Raw genomic sequence first — 14,271 nt, forward strand, 5'->3', positions numbered from 1 at the left:
TTATACATATGCAGATGTGGAACCATCAGGAAGTTTGGAGCCAGGGATCTCAAGACAAAAGAAGCTCTTAAGAGTCATAAGCCCCATCACCTGGGAAGCAGGATATGATAATGGGATTAAACCACAGATATCAAAGCCTAGAAAAACACTCAGAAATAGCCTCAAAGTTCATGCCACAGGAACAGGAAACTTCCAGGCAGGGCTAGAGGGTATAAAAAGACCTTCTGCCCATGTGCTCACTCTCTTTTCTTCTCCTCTGCTGCTTATCTGTCTTCTGCAATAAACTGTAACCTTCTTCCCAAAGCAGTCGCCATGTTTGCTTATTTATTCCCGGCTTGGATGAACCAGGATGAAGACTTACTTCTAACAGTTTTTTAGTTTTTATGTTTTATAAAAAAAATGTAATAAAGTCACATTAAAATAGAATGTGTTAAGGTGCCTGATTTTATTACTGCAATATAACTTCGTGAAAATATGCATTTAATTACTGATAAGCTAATAGTTGATTTCTATATATAGGTCTATATTCTTCCCATGGTTTCCTTTCTTCCAAAACATTGAGTTTATAGTTGCAATTAATATTCTAATGCTGTAAAATGCTGTATGCAGTATGTTAATAACTTATTTTAAAATTTTGTTTAATTTTTTGGAACAATGTTTTGGAATGAGCTACTCTAGAATTTCTCAACTTCAGCAACTTTAGGATGTGCAGATTTCAACTCTCAGAATTCCCCAGGCAGCATGCTGGCCAGGGAATTCTGGGAACTGAAGTCCATGCATCTTAAAGCTGCTGAGGTTGAGAAATACTGGGCTATTCAATACTTTACCAGAAGAGTTGTAAAAATGTGAAGTTATTTTTCTCTGGTATGGTATTGTGCTACAGGGTCTTTCTAAACACCAGCTCTTAACCCAAATGGCTTTGTTTATTTATTTATATCCCGCCTTTATTATTTTTTACCAATAACTCAGGATGATGAACATATCCAATATACTTTTGTCTTTCTATTTTCCCCACAATAACAATCCTGTGAGGTGGGTTGGGCTGAGAGTGACCGGCACAAGGACATCCAGGTGGCTTTCATGGCCAAGGCAGGGATTGACCTCCAGGTCTCTTGCTTTCTGGCCTTGTGCCTTAAACACTAGACCAAACTGGCATGAGTTTTCAAGTAAGTAATTCCAATTAGCTTTCCCCTGAAGCTATGATTTTTTTATAATAGAGTTTTACTGATACTTTAAATTAATGTGCCCTATACATTTTCTGCTAGTTTTGAACCAAATGCAAAACAAGCATTCTTTCAGCAGAGGCAGAAAAAGACTTTCTTGGAGAAATACCTTCAAAATGAAAATGAAGGCAGAGGGCAGTGCCTAACAAAATGATCCTGTTCTGGCCACAGGCAACCAACCTGACAATGTGGATAAGTCCGTAATGTCCTGGGTGTGAAAACTAAGCAGCTAATCTTTTTAAATACTAGCCCATTGCATTTTGGAACTATTTCTAGCCTTGTAGCTGTATTCTCTGTTGGTCCCAAGTCTTTTTGTTTCTTGAATAATTTAGTGGCCTCACCAAAATCTAAGATCCTTATATACTTCTTATTTGTCCAATATACAAAGTATTCTTGCGTGGGAATGAAATGATTATTTCAAACCAGGTTTTTGCCATCACTTTGTTTGAAATTACCATTAAATCAATGTTTTTGTTGATCCCGGATTATATAGTCATTTAGAAATAAGATATGTTTTAAGGCAGGGGTCCCCCACCCCCAGGCTGCCCCCCCCCACTGGGCCATGGCCTATTTGGAATTGGGACACGCAAATAGCTGGATGGAGCATGCACATGCAGCTCAACCTGTGCAAGCGGCAGTCCGGTGGGCAGTCATTTGCGTCAGTCTGCCACTCATGCAAGGGTATGTACTGGCCTGCTGCTCGCACAGCCCAGTTCCCCTCTCCCCTCCCCCACCAAGCCACAAAAGTTGGGGATCACTTTTTAAGGTACCATAAGGGAGTAGGCCTACAAATGTTTAGAATTAATGCTATGTGTGAATCCAGCCATTGTGAATTGTAAATGCAGTGCTATATGCATAGCAAGATAAGTTAATTGTGATTCAGTATGTGCTAACATAGTTTTGTGACTTATTCAACAAGCCATAGCTAAAACTAACTCTGGTTTAGAATGTGTGGATCTTATTTCCTGTTAGGTTCATATTGCACCCTAAGACAAAATATGCTTAGTGAAACACTCAGCAGGTTTGCATTAATCAGTCAAACTGCAGCTTCCTGAGCAGCCAAGCCTGATATGCTTTCTTTGGCTTTGTACAAAAGCTGTGCTAGTACTTTGCTACAGCTGTTCTGGTATGTGGTGGGTTTTTTTTTACAGTAATTAAGCTAAGCAAACCAAATGTAACCATCTGTGTTTATTTGGTACATATTTACTTGAGATCTCTCTCCATTATTTCTCAGAAAGACTCTTGTAAGACTCATTTATTACTTCCATAAAGTAACATCAAAGTAGTAGATTACTAACTTCAAATTAGGTGTTTGAATTAAGCATCCTTTTCTCTCCCCCCCATCTGTTTTAGAGATGATTTTTCCAAAAAAAAAGTTGTTTGCCTCAAAATTGCCAGATGTAGCCTGTGATTTGAGCAGAATTATTTCCAAGGATTGTAAAACCTTTAAAAAAAAAACAATGGAGGGAAATCCTCTGTGGACTTGTTACCATTTGAATGCTATTCTCTTGCTTTGGCTGGTTGCCTAGGCTACTGAACAAAGGGAAAAGTTGGTCTCTATATAATCCACGTACATCTAGATCAACCGTCTAATCTGTTGCCCTTTGAATGTACTAGACCTCTTTGCCATCTTGGTCATAGATGATGCTCCTTATATATAATGTAGTAGAAATCCAGATGTATTTGGTAGTAGCACCTTAAATCTAATAGTCTATTTATGCCTGGGCTAAATAAAATGGTAGGTTAATATTCTAAAGATATAAAACATGACAACTCTTTTAAAGATACAAGACATGATATAAGATAGTAGGTGGGCTGAAGCCTCCCTTTTGTTAGGATTGAGGTGGAGACAATTCCTCCCCTTCCAGATCTTCATAGCCTCTAGTCCAGCAGGAGGAGGAAGAGAGCGACAGGGAAGTTGTTCTAGGAGGAGATGGATCGACCACTGCCGGGCTCCAGTGTGGGCTCAGAGATCTCTCTCCCTTTGAGGTGGCCGCGCTGGGGTGGGATGAAACAGCACCCAGCTCCGTGGTTGGCTGCTGGCAGTTCGGGAGGTGAGGATCTGGTAGGGCATCGAGTTGTCCCCACATCCAGTTGGCCTGGCTGAATTGTTCCGCACAAACTTGGTCGCACCCACCCAGTGCACCGACCCATCCAGGCCCACCCATCCATGCTGACCCATTCACACCAACTTCTCCATGTCAACCTCACTGCAGTGAGTTGTCCAAGACATCTGTGAAAGGCTCACAATAAATTCAAAAAATTCCAGATTTGTTCACCAAGCAAAAAGATTAGGGACTCCACTTTATTACACAAATTTTCATCGATCTGGATATTTTTTTGAGATTTTGTCATATTATTTTGACCAAATATGATAACATTATGCTATAATAAACTGATTAGTTCTTAATATGTTTCTTTCTACAACAAACTAAGCCATTTGGAAATTGTTTCTGTGATTGTGTTACTTTTGCATTTATATAAAAGAGTACACCTGTTTGCATTTCACTGCCATTTTATCACTTAGTTTATAGCTTTTTGCCAAATTTGCCTTGTTTACTATTTATTTTATTTATAGACCACCTGATTTCCAAATGATTGTGGATGGCTTCACTGAACATCAACTTATTAAAAAAAAAATACAACAGACCAGAGGAGCAAAGTACAAAACCAAAACACATCAACACAAACCCCAAAATGTTTGCTTTTTAGGGTTTCATGTACAGTTAAGTCCTTACGACTTTACATCATTACTTTGTTAAAGTGCCACAGAATGTTGGGATTCATACAACATGTTAAGCCAAATTAGGATTTATTCAAAGCAAATTATTTCAATTACTTGTCCCAAAGTAATTGAGTAACTGTTGTTACTGAATTTTTGCTTGTTATTTTGATACAACTTACTGTAGTCTGGAAAATAATACTAAGTCAGCAGAATTGCATCAATTAGTGAAATTTTCTGGTTTTTAAAAAAATATTTGGAGCAATATTATCTATTTTCCTCCCCTGTTTTAAGAGGCCAATTCTAGAGCCTAAAGGTTTATATTATTCTGTTCTCCATCCCTCCCTTAAACATGTGTTGATCTCTTTCTTTAGTTCCTCATTCATGCAATTATATCATTACCTCATCTTGTTCCAGCTATTACAATGAGGCAACTGGCCCATATTTGCTTTTCTTTAGAAATAAACTTGATAAAATCTGATATTTGACCCTTTTTACATTTAATGATAATTTAAGGACTTAAATTTATAACAATATCAATGAGTATTTTGTGTAACTTTGCTCTCTTTTTGGTTGTTGTTTTTCTTTTCTTTTTGGTTATGCTTATTTTAAAAATATCTGTTTTTTCCCCTTCACAATAAAAGCTATTTTCTTTGTTTTCTGCTGGTGTTATAGTTTGATAATTTAAAATATATTTTTTTTAAAGATCCAACTTCTTTCTTGGGAATATAATGCAAGCAGGAAGGTTTTAGAAATGTGTGTTGAGCAATACTCCTCTGGTCTGTGTGTCATGACAAATGTGCCTGCAATTTCCTTTTTCTTTAGAAAAGATCATATTAACACGTAGCCAATTTGCTGCCCTTTTGGCATGGGCAATTTGGCCTCAGTGCATCTTTGGCATTAGAAGTCAGCTGGCTACCTTTTGAAAATAGCTTTGGGCATCTCACAAAAAGAAGCAGCAATTGCCAGATTAGTCAATTTCACTGCAGGACACAGAAATAGCCCCATTTATCTCTAGTACCCTAGCAAAAGCATTCAAATATTATGCTCAACATAGGTGTCAAGAGGAGGAAGAGATCTGAAAACACCTGCTAGAAAAATCTATGGGCCCCTTCCCAAAAGCAACATTCTGTCATGCATCCAATTGACAGTTGGTGCAAGTAGTTCTTCCCTTGAGGCCCCCATAATGCCCTGAAAATAAGATTGCCAAGAAATAAATTTATCACTTATAATTCCAAATCCTTCTAAGGGGACTTCAAGGCTCAGATTGTTTTCTAAAATGTCCATTAAATGGGAAAGAAAAAAAAAGCTGCACAAGGTTTTGAGGTGTTGAACAATTTCCATAATTGCAGACAGCATGATTGGGGATGATGGGAGCTAAGAATGAACACATTTAAAGTACACCCACTTAGACAAGATTTCCTATAGAAATTCTTTAAAACAAATTGATCCAAAAAAGAAAGCCATTTCTTGTAGCTCAACCCTAAAGAGATTCTTGGAGATGTTTAAGCAGTTATCAATTAATCCCTAAAAGAATAATTTTTGGATCTGCGTTCAAAGACACAGCCAAATCCCTGCAACTCACTTGTGCACTTGTGGAAAAACAAAAAGGGAATATATTGCTTTTGCTTCAGTGGGCTGTGGATTGTAAACATTTGGCAGATATTCAGATGCATGCTGGATATTATAATGTAGAAACAGCATCCCTTTGATATCTTAATTTAATTGAAAGCAGTTATTAAAAATGACAGTTTTCAGTTAGGTTCCGTCAACAGCTGTTTCCTCTCCCCAGAGGTATATATTTCACCTGCGCAAAGCCAGCTCAGCTCGGACACTTGTTTTGAGCAAGGAAAATTGAGGAAAGAGGTGAAGGTCCTCCTTTTTTTTAAACTCATGACTTCAAGCTTCCTGAACTTATATTTCATGTCATAACACTTCATTTAAACCCAACCACAACCTGACATTGTATAAATGTTTCATGCATCTAGCCTGGCCTTGAGTAATTCTCAGATACTGACAGTTACATTTTCCCATCTCTAAAAACAATAGGAAAGTTCCATCAGCTATATTTTTTATAAGGGAACCATTCTTCTACAAGCCTGGAATAATTTATTGTGAACCTATATATAGGATGATGCAAATAATCTGGGTGTTGTCACCATAGAAACCCAAGTACCACAGATCTGGCCTTTAAAACAGCTAGTTCATATTGAGACGCACAGTAGTAGCAATGTACAATCTTGCTGAGTTTACACAATTTAGTTGCTTATTTTAACCACAGCTTGTTGAGTAAACCATAGTGAGTAGGCTAAGCCATAAGCAGGTTACATAAATAGCAGAAGCTGGATTCACGTAATATATTAAGCCTAAAACAAACTAACCACCTTACAGATTAGCCTGAAGTGTAAATCTGCCCATTGTCTGTCAACATATTCTCTTGACTCATCCTCTCTCTTCATCTAGTTCAAAGTGGTTCCTGAATAGCCACTGTCACTTTGTGTTTAGCTTTTGAAGGCAGGGATGGATAAACTGCCATCCTCCAGATTGTCTGAATCCAGCTGCCAAATTCAACAACATCTCAAGAGCTATATTTGTCATACTGTATAACAACATTTACTGTATATAATTAACTTGTTAAACTATCATTAACAGTTTTTTCAGGTAGATCAAACTGAAAATAGGCTGCTGTTCTGATAAAACAGGGGTGTCAAACTGCCGGCCCGCAGGCCGGACGTGTCACGTGGAAGCCGCGCCCACCCCATTGCCGGCAATGGCAAAACCGTCCTGATACGTTGCGTGACATCACAAGTTTGACATGTTTGTGATAAAACATCCTAAGTTAGCTCATAGTTCAGCATTTCATAATATTGATTCAGTGACTCTGAACAAATATCCCCATTCACACAAGTCCTTGATGAACCTGATGTACAGGGGCATGGGGTGTATCAGCAAATGTTGCACTGCAGTCATTGGGAAATTAGTACACTGACAAATAGGTTGATGCATGTTAGTTCAGGTTTTTCATAAAGCAGATGCTCCAAGATCAGACATGACTCCAATTATGTTTTGAGAAACTCTGGACTCCCCCCCACATTATTATGAAAAATTGGTGATACATTGGTGACAACAAAAAACACATGAAAACTATAGAGTAATGCAAGCCCTAAAATAGGCTGGATACAATGAAAACAACCTAAATATCTTCTCAGATCAAGGGAACAAAACTACACTCCTAGTGTTGGCTAGGGAATTCTGGGAGTTGAAGCTCATGCATTTTAAAGTTACTAATGTTGAGATATATTAGGTTCTTCTCCTTTCCCAAGTATTAGATGTGGGAACCCCTCCCCCTCGAGGTTCTCATCTCTATTAGAATTGAATTATTATGATCTTGGAAAAAAAGGATTTAGAATAGGACCTTCTGAACCCATTTGTTCTTTAAAGTCTAATTAAACTGAGGATAATATCATTACACCACATTGTGATTTGGTTATCCAGTTTATTGAATAAACTACAGTTTATCACACAGTATATTGCTGCTTATTTTTGCCTTTTTTAAATTAGTGGGCTCATTTACAAAATTACTAATAGATTGAAACCACCCATCATTTTTTTTAACTTTCTAATAAGGTTTTGAATTCTGTGTGGGGCCTAAAGACATTTTTAGCAATAAAAATTATGCGAGAGGGTGGTTCAATGCTTTCCTATATGCCACATTATTTTAAAATTAAAACAGCTTCTGATTTTGCATTGTGCTGAACTATGATTTGTTTAAAGATGATTTATTAATACAGTGCATGACAACTAGCAATGTTTACACAACATAGGGTTCATAAGCCATATTACTTGGATATATGCAGAACGTTTCAGGCCACATCCAAGCAAACATTATGTTTGCATGTTGTGTGCACCTTGCTCTTTAAGGCAGATCAGAAAGGGAATCTGGTTAATGCCTGGGGAAATTAGTCGGAGCATAATTGATGTCCATGTACAGATCTCACTGGTAAACAGAACAATTAAACTCCCAGTGTAAGCAGAATAAAGGTTCCCTGAAATTGATCTGTGAGATTTCATGAGATGGGATTCAGTATAAATCCAGATACAGCTATTTTTTGGGAACAGACAAAATCATCTTTCATTGTTTGCTGAAAAACTGTTATCACTTAGGGTGGGCAAGCAGGAAAGCATCAATGGAAGTGAGATTGGGCTTTGTAGATTAAGAGTGTCTGCAAGCTGTGATCAAAATGACAGCTGCAGCTGGACTATCAAAATATATTCAAAATGGATGAAATAATTTCTGTACATTTTAATGATCATAAAAAAAGGCAAAGTCACAAGACCTGGGGGAATTCTAAAACACCCTTAAAATGTGGAAACGGATTTACTCATAAGATGAGCATAGAATGATTTGAATGGTATGAATCACTTCACCCTTTCAAATACTAACATTATACTAGAAGACTTGCATTAAGCAAAACAGAAAAAGAAAAAAAAAGTTCAGGTCTAAGTCACCTCTAGAGTCATTTCCCTTGAAATCTCCAGTGCATTTCTCATTTTTGTCTGCGAATGTTTGGTGCATTTACATGGTAACAGCCAAAAAAAAACCAGTATGCAGATACAGTATTATTGACTGTATACATTCCTTGGTTACTAGTCTTAACTACCAAGAAATGAATGAAATGAAAATAAAATACAGAGGTTTCTTGAAACTGTAAGAATGAAACAAATTAAAACCATCAGACGATTTAAGGCCAGCAGCATAGAGAGAGTTTACCACATTGGCTTTGACCTTCAAACTCAGAAATGTTTTTTACTGGTGAGAATTATGCAAGTTACCAGGCAGCAATTTGAGCTACTATTGGATCCTGAAACAAAAAATATATTTGCATTGTTGTGAATGTTCCTCTATCTATGTGGTAGAAAGAATTCTATTATAGCCTTCCAAAACTTGCTTGAACCTGGGAAAATGGTTTAAGACTTTTACATAAATACTCTTTAATCTCCTGCAAGCCCAGCATCTGATGTACAGAGTGGAAGGGCAGAGAGCCTCTATTCTTCCACTATAAATCAATTATCCTCTTAACAATTTTGATAATTAATGCCATGGATTCGGCTGCCCGTCCTCCATAAAATATAGTGATGTTGCTGTGATCACACCAGCTAGTGAAAGTGGGAAAGTCAAAGGTGGGCAAAGATAGTTTTCCTTCAAAAACTATCCTCAAAAAGCCAGGAAAGAGGCCATAGAGAAAAGATAGGCAAAGACAATGCTGCTCTAGAATTTTGCTGGCTCCAAAATACATAAGGAGCTCTTTAACTGATAAAAGGCTCTCTGGTCAGGATAGCAACTTCCCATTGTATAGGCATCAGAAAACTCTTGACTCTGTGCTAAGCACTGCACAGCACATAAAGCAAAAAAGGAGGCAAAGGGCTGGTGAGGAACAAGGATCCCCCAATGCCAGCTGGAAGCATTTTTCTCCCAGTCCCCCATGCACAAAGGAGAGAGAAGCGTGGCTGTGGTGGCAGCTGGGAGCCATGTTTTTTTATGGAAATTGGGTCAGAGATGAAAGACAGAATTAGAAAGCAGAAATAAGTTAATAACTATAGCGCACAAATGTCGAACACCCCCAGCTTAGTATAGCTTTTAAATTACAGATAAGCATGAAATGACCTCTTCCCTTCCACACTCTCCCCCCCCTTCAGTATGAATCTTATAAGGGTATAGCTACTATATGCATCTGATGAAATGTGCTGCAGCTCACAAAAGTTTATGCCTTTTAATATAATATATTAGTTGGAAAACATGCTATCATATACCTGACTTTTTTAACACTTCCTGTTTCTCACTTCCTGTTTCTCCTCCCACAAAATGTACAAGTTGCTTTCTTATTTGTTAGTGTTAACATCTTGATAATTAATACAGCCCAGAGTGGTTCAACTTGAAGATTCATAGAAACATAAGAAGCTGATTAGCAAAAGCAGACTTGATTTATTAGAAAGCAAACACTTGATTTATTAGGTAGCAAACTCAATTTACTTAGATTGGTTCCTGTTTGACTTGTTGGCTTCCTCTCTGTCCTATGGATAAGGGTTAATTAATATTCACTGGCATTACAGCTCCATGGATTGCCAACCAGAAGGCTGGTGGCGATTTTGATTGGGAATTCTGAAAATTGATTATACTCAGGAAATGTAGGGATAGCAAAATGGAAGAGCTGCTCTATTGGGTAAATTGTAAGCAGTTTGCATAGTGTATGAGTTAATTTTGTCACAGCGCAATATAAAAATGAAAAATAATCCCAAATGAATTGCATCATAAGCTTTGAATCTGCAATTCAAAGACCTGTTAATGAAGTTTTCTAGCAACTTTCCCTTTTTGTTTATTTAAAGATTTTAACAAAGTGTTTTTATCAGGTTTTAAGGAAATCTCCCAAAGAATTATAGCGCAAACTTAATGGCTTAAATTCCATTGATAAGGAAAACAAATTGGACTATAGCCAGAGCATCAGTGAAGCATAAATGAAGACATGTGTATCATGAAAAATTATTTTTTCATATCATCTGTGTGATGTTTCCACGATATCACTGTGGCTTCTACATTATAAAGCTACCAACAGCTTACCATCTGATTGGCCACTTTTGTTGTAATTACACAGCACAAACAATGCAAATTATAACTTAAAAGTAAATTAGTAATAAGGAGGTAACAGAATTCTTTTGATGCAGTTAATTATAATATAATCTTCAAACTGAAAAAGCAGTGTGTGTGTGTGTGTGTGTGTAGGGTGGGAAAGGATTCTTCACAAAACAGAAATCATGCTCTTTCCCTGAGCTCAGAGAAATGAAACTGCAGTTTCCCCTAAATAATACTTTCCTGTTGGCATAGCTAAAACAAATACAGGCAGTTTCCTTAGCAGTGATTTATAGCAGTGTTTCTCAACTTCAGCAAGTTTAAGATGGGTGGACTTAAGCTCCCAGAATTCCCCAGCCAATAGGCTGACTGGGGAATTCTGGAAGTTGGAGTCCTCCCATCTTAAACTTGCTGAGGTTGAGAAACATTTATTTATATCTTATTCTAACATCCCCCACTAGTTCTAGTAACTTAAAAACTTTGTTGCAGCAACATAAAAACTAGTATATTGCTACAGTGATGATTGAATCATGCTGTAAGGTAATATAAATCACCAGTGAAGACATGGACACAATTTTTTCTGTGCCATACTGTACATGTAAATATGGAGACCATCTTTATTTGGGACAAATGTAGGTCTATTGGAAAGACTAGGACAATTTAGGATATTCTAAACCTATGCAAAATTCAACCCAATTTCCTTGGTAAAAATTGGGTATATTACAACCTTGGGTTGGATCCCAAATAAAGATGCAATATAATTTCAACAATATTATTTGAATTAAACTGAATTTGCTTCTGTGTATGTATATGTACATATATGTATATGTGTATATATGTGTGTGTACACACAAACACACACAAACATACATACCGTGTTTTCCTGAAAATAATACCTAGTCTTATAATTTTTTTTGCCTCCAAATGAGGCACCAGGTCTTATTTTGAGGGGATGTCTTACCTGCTTACCTTAGGACTGCTATAGCCAGGTCCCCACACCCAGACACCTGTTGCGCCACTGCCCCACTTCTTCGGCAGCCACTTGCGGCCACATGCCACATAGCACATTGCACCGGTGCTGCCACATGGCTCGTCGTACTGCTTGGGCCGGTGCCGTCGTTTGCGGCAGGCCATGTGGCTTGTTGCACTGATCGTGCCAGTGCTGCTGCTAGCAACAGGAGGCTGCAGGGCTTGTTGCAACACTCACCCTGGTGCCCCCACTCACAGAAGGCCGCATGGCTTGTAGTGCTTCTTGCTCTGGTGCCACCGCTTGCAGGAGGCCGCGTGGCTCATTGTGTCACTTGTGCCATGCCGCTGCTTGCAGCAGGCCACATGGTGTGTTGTGCTGTGGCGAGCACAACTGGCGCGATTGGCACGAGCCCCATCGCTTCCTGCCGTGAGCGGCAGCACTGGCACGATTGGCGCAATGAGCCATGTGGCCTCCTGCGAGCTGTGGCACCAGTGCAATATGCCATGTGGTGTCAGCTGCAAGCAGATGCAAAAGAACTCGGGCAGCGGTGCGACAGGTATCAGGATATGGGAGGCCTGGCTGCAGCAGTCCTAAGGTAACTGGGTGGGAGGCATGTGGGGTAGCTCTCCCCCGCCCCCACCCTAGCTTGCTTTTACGCATGCACCTCGCCCCGTAACTAGGGTTTATTTTGAGGGCAGGGCTTATATTAGGTGCATGTGTAAAAAATCAAGCTAGGGCTTATCTTTGGGATAGGTCTTATTTTGGGGAAACCCGGTAATATATACTTTTGATTATTTATTAAATTTATACACTGCCCAGTTTACTTAAGTAAAACAAAGTTAATTTTATTCTAGTTAAAAACAATGGGGTTTATGACACAATATCTTTAGTCCCATTGCAATTGGATCCACATTCACCAGGGATTAGAATTCATCAAAAGTGTTATTTACAAGTTGAGGACATGAAACATTAAATAATCTTTAACATCATTGTTGCTTCCAGATCAAAATCAACTTCAGCAGAAGCAACTTTCCTGTCAGTATTTTTAAAAACCATTTTAGTTCATATTGACATTTTAATGTGGTTTTTTTTCTGTTGTACTTCCTTTCGCTTTTCAAAAATTTCTCTTCCTCAGTGGTGTGATAACAGTAAATTCAGATTAAATTTGACAAGACAATTGCAAGTGACCAGACAAGTTATTTGCAGTGTATGCAAGCACCTAATCTTGAGCTAGATATTATTTTGCAAGAACCTTATGAATTCAAAATACAGTATTTAGACCAGTATTTCTCAACCTTGGCAATTTTAAGATATATGGACTGGGGGATTCTGATAATTATTTACAATCATCCTTCACCCTACCCCACCCAAGCCCCTTAATAAATTCCTCCAAATAGATTAGTGCTACAATCCACAATTCACATTTTTAGTATATGTGATATGCTTTCATTTATCCATAACAGAAATCTGAACAATTGCTATCTGAAGTAGCTATCTGCAAGGCTGTTTTTTTGTATTTGAAATTATTTTCATCTTGTGAAATAATAGCAACATTTTTGCAAATCAGATGATTTTTCTCTCAGCACTTCTAACTACGTTTGCATATTTCTACTCCATCTGAATAGAAAAAGGTCTACCTTAAGCAAAATCTGCAAACTCCAGGGATGAAGGTCAGATCCTGGCGGAGTGAGGCAAACATTGCCCTCTATAGGAAATGAATTCCTCACAGATTGCAGGGCTGGAGTATTGTAAAAAGATAATCAGACTAGAAAGTAGAGAACTACTGGCTCTGTGGAAAGTAACAAGGTTCAAAAAGTAGCCCAAGGAGTCTGTGTGAAAGTGATCTGACTCACTTTTAAGTTTTCTTGGTGTAATTTAAGTTTATTTTTTCCTTTCCCTTAAATATTTAGAAAAATGTTCATTTCTTCCATGGGATAAAATCTTGTGCATAGATACAACTGTTGCTTCCGGATAGGTTTGCAGACTTTGTACTAACTTTAAGGCTGATCTGCTATATTTTGTTAGATATTACAAACTCTAAGTGGCTTCACCCACCAATCTGGCATACCAGTTTACTTGATTTTGGCAGGCATTGCAGCTTATTTAATAACTAACCATGACTGGAACAAACCCTGGTTTAGCATGTCCTGATCTAAGTACCACATGTTTCCCTTTAGGCAGTATGTGCGAAAACCAGCAGCACTATTAGAAAAGCACCCCATGAAACAGATAAGACTGCAAAAGTTGCCACATGGAAATGACTGATAAAACCGTCCTCGGCCTAGAAGCGGTCAACAAGGGAGGAATTCTTGCTTACGAAGGAAAGCAAGGGGCTGGCAATCCATTCTTCGTCCTTCGTCGGGAAGCCTAGCAATCTTTTGGATCCCTCGCTTTTCCATTCCTGCCCCGAGCTTCCAACTCACTTCCTCCCATTTTTCCATCTCTTTCTCTCTGCGAGTCCCCCGCCCCAGTTTTCTCGCCCCCCTTTCTTCCGCGATGGCCTCTTTCCATTTTCGTAGCAACAACTTGGACCGCTCTAAAGGAGCGCTACTTGTCCGCCATCTCTTTTCTGCTGGACACCACTTCGCCGCCCTGCTGCCGAGAGTTCTCGGCTGGGAAACCGCCCTAAGTTTGTGCAATCACACAGTTGAGTTTTGGGGGACGTGGGGGAGGGTTAGGCTTATTAAATTAGCTTCTGAGGTTCTCCACCCATGTCAGCAGGGAGATAGAG

This window comes from Protobothrops mucrosquamatus, unplaced genomic scaffold, assembly GCF_001527695.2.
Source record: "Protobothrops mucrosquamatus isolate PMUCROS unplaced genomic scaffold, P.Mucros_1.0 scaffold33, whole genome shotgun sequence".
Lineage (NCBI taxonomy): Eukaryota > Metazoa > Chordata > Lepidosauria > Squamata > Viperidae > Protobothrops > Protobothrops mucrosquamatus.